The following is a 4,093-nucleotide window of genomic DNA, read 5'->3' as shown; positions in this document are numbered from 1 at the left end:
CACAGTGCCATGTAGGCCCAGGGCACAGTGAGTCCTCAAGATGACACTGTTTCTCCTGGTGAGGCCAAGGTTTCTGTCAGATAGTGTAGTGGACAACATACATTCTACATAGTGCAGCTTTCACTTTATTTGGAGAATTTAGTCCTTGATTATAGACATTTAGTTAATAGTCTACAGACATTTTAGGTCATTTTAGCTTTCACTTTAATTGGACAGTCCAGTCTTTTGCTGTAGATGTTTAGACGACAGTCTATATAACATCAGTTTGTTTCAAGTGCTAATAAAATTTCACTAGTCCAGTTGATACATGTACATATTTAAGAGTCAGGTAACATGTAAGACATGATCAGGTGTTGTACTGTTTACCAATTATGAGTTATGACATTAATTTTATTTTATAATTCCCTTTGGATCCATATATAAAACATTAAATAGATGCATTTGTTTTTGTCTACAAACTCACAGACCCTGTGCCCCAGGTCGTCTTTCTGTTTCTAGTAAAGTGGGTTGTGAGTATATAAAAGTGTGTGGGTTATTTATAATCCATGCTGTAGCATTAGATATGATCTGAAAACGTATTGTAAAATTTGATAAATTTGATAAATTCGATAAGTCTGCCAGTTATTTTTATCAGGTGGATTTTATAGTTTTATAGTTTATATATATATATATATATATATATATATATATATATATATATATATATATATCACACAGATATCTATGCACTAAGACAAATAATCAAATAATCAGAGTAAGTAATCATTACGTGGTGACAGAGTAAATGTTACTTTAACCAAATAAATCTTGGTGGTAACAGTACAGTGCAATTTTTATTAGTGTAATGGATCATTATGCCTTTGTAGGGGGATTAGTCACTGCATTTACTCACTCCTACTCATAATTAAGAGAATAGAGTCAGAATGTAGGAGAATCAACAGACTTCTTATGAGTTTACAAGTAGATAAAATTCAAACCAACAATTAAGTTACAATCCAGTAAAAACTGCAATTTAACGTTTGCTACAAATTTTACATAAATCATATGGCAACACTAGGACTATATAAATGACACATTTCTTATTAAGACTGATTTATAAAAAGAAAAATGTCAAATTTTCCTTCTACAAGATGAATGTATTTTTTTTTTATTTACATAATTCACACCTTTAACCTCAGCATTATTACATGGACCAAGAAAAGTCTTTTGATATGCAGAAGTTGAACGCAACAGTACATTTGTGGTGTGAGTAGAGTTCACATCTCTAGTGGTGGAGTGACATTCTTATAGAGTGAAGACCATCTTTTGACCAGCAAACACATCTCTCCTGCAAACTAATTACCCATCAAATTTGAAATGGAAACACACTACTCAAGCTGAAAATGTGCAATTAAAATTCACCCTGACTTATGTTTCATGCACTGTATTGTGGGTAAAAATAGTGCTCTGAAATTAAATGCTCCTTTAAACAACTGTTCACACTTTTTTTAATGTCTCAGGTAGCCAGTTCTGTGGCTGCTGTAATTCCACCTGCTATTTTCTTTAATAATCATTTGAAGTACTTTGGGTGTCATAGTGAAATGAACTGACCAAACAGCAGTGAGGGAGGTTATGTTGGGTCTCACCCCCTGAGCTTCTACATCGTGTCTCTATGACAAAGGACGGAGCCACTTAACTAAGAATGAGACCGTCCTCACTGACAATGTGAGAATATCTGATAGATCACTGACTGATAAGGAAGATAGAGGACATACCACACGACAACTTACAAAACCTCCCGCATCTCTATATTTGGTGTGTGTGTTGTGTTGAGGTTAGTTTGTCAGAACTTCATTTGAATACACTTTCTCTCCACTGTAAGTCTAGTTGTCAGATCATTCAGTAGACTGTATTGAAGAGTGTGTGTACGGTGTGTATCAGAAGTCCTGCTGTAGCTGTGTGTAGTGTGTTTGGAACTCAGTAAGAATGCAGGTGTGTGTTTATCTGCTTCTTGTGCTCCATGCTGCTGATGCTGAGTGTGACTTTCTCTCTAATTCTGTAGATGATCAAATATCTACTCAGCAGCTACTTTATAAGTAACACATGGCCGTATTAAATATATTTATTTATTTCGTTCCATTGGGGGTGTCAGTGATGACCTCTCAACCCTGGCCTAGTAGCAGAGGCCTGACACATGTGGCCTCAGACTCTGTTCTGCTGACACTGTTTTCATATTTGTGTTACATACCGCTCTAGCTCTGACTCTTCCCTCTGTGTGTGTGTGTCAGAAGGTCCTGCGTTCAGTCTCCACCACTGCCAAGTTGCCATTGTTGGGCACTTCAGCAAGACCCTTAGCCCTCATTTGCTCAAGTTGTACTCAGTCATAAGTATAAGTTGCTTTAGATAAAAGTGTCACATAAATGTAAAACTCACTGTGTAGATTTTGCATGAATTCATAGTGCTTATTTGCTCCTGTGAACTTGAATATTCAGCCTGGTGACAAACTGCATGCTTGAACAAGTCAGAATACCACAGACCAAAGGAGGGAGGGAGGACAAATTTGAACAAGTGAAAGTAGGAAGAGGGAAGTGTGTGTGAGCTGAAGTGTTTGTCTCGGTTTCAGTTCTCATGTGTTCACTCACTCACTCACGCCACAGTCCTAAAAACAGTGTGTGTAGGTATGACAGGCTTCGTTGAGGAGCAGTCAGATAGTTCTTCATGTAGTCAGTGATGTCTCCTGCTGCAGGGACATCACACGTACAGTAAGACAGTCACAGATCAGCACTAAAGAGGATAGAGGACAGCACACGACATACACATGCGTACAACAGATGAGTGTGTGTGGGGGTACTCAAGGCAAATATACACATGCACTGCAGACCTGTGTGTGTGTGTGTGTGTGTGTGTGTGTGTGTGTAGACGTGTGTGGACATGTGTGACTGGGTGCACAAAGAATAATTCAGGTTGTATATTAACCAGTAAAACAAAATAACAAAATAAAAGCACAGGACAGATGTAGAGTGTAAAGGTTTATGAGCCATGGAAAAGCCCGTTGCTGTGGAGTATGTATGTTTACATGTGAATGTGAGGTGATTAATGGCGGCAGACGTGTGATATCTCTTTAGCCACTTTGTATCTAGTATTATTTGTGTGTCTTTCAGATGTTTTCATGATGCAGTCACATGGTCAGTGTGGGTGTTTGTACCACAAAACATCGTGGAAGAGAACAGGAAATGACAGCAAGAGTTCTCAGCAGTCAGAGGATGACGTAGCACCATGTGTGTTTGGGGAAGTTTAAAAAGAACTGCTAATCATAAAATGAAAAGAAGAAATAAGAGCTCTGGCCAAGTTCATTTGTTCTCAGTTCCTCTCTGCTGGGTGGACATTAGGGTCAGGTGGACTGAAGTACTGCTGAGAGACTGCTGGAGTCAGTGTGTGTCCACAGTGGTAGTGGAGTTCTGGGTGTAGAGTTGTCAGTGTGTGCTGGGAGCTCAGTGGTGTTTCCATAGTGACAATGCTGCTGAGTTTGTGTCTTCTCTTCACTGAAGGTAAGTGTCAAATTCTCTTTTAATGCTGAATTGCATTAAATTGTACATTTATTTGTTAATATAAAAATGTTATTTAAGCAAGCTGACTTTTTTTGGGTAGAATTGGAAAAATGTTTTGCTTAACAAATAATTATTAAATATTTCTGCATATCTTATGATTCCATCTTATGAAGTCTGTGTACTTTTTAATATAGTTAAAATATAATTGTCCTATATTTTCTGGTATACGTTTCTATAGGCTACACTGTAGTAAAGAGTAGAAGACAATTACATGTTATTGCTTTAGTACGTCTTTGTCTCCATGTGCTTTTGTATGTTTTCGTTTGTAGCTCCTCCCCTGCTCTGCTCTGACGTGTCTCATGTGAGTTTTGTCTCTTACCCCTCCCAGTAATTGTTCCCAGATATTCCCTGTTTGTCTCCTGCTGTATAAATACCCTAATGCTAATGTTTGCAGTCATGGTCAGTGTATGACCCTACTTTCATGTAAATACTTGTGTCATGAAATAACTCAGCTCAGTGAATACATCAGATATAACATACAGGCTCCACTTTTACAGCAGTGTTCT

This window comes from Electrophorus electricus, chromosome 8 (genome assembly GCF_013358815.1).
Source record: "Electrophorus electricus isolate fEleEle1 chromosome 8, fEleEle1.pri, whole genome shotgun sequence".
Taxonomy (NCBI): domain Eukaryota; kingdom Metazoa; phylum Chordata; class Actinopteri; order Gymnotiformes; family Gymnotidae; genus Electrophorus; species Electrophorus electricus.
This window is presented reverse-complemented; position numbering follows the sequence as displayed.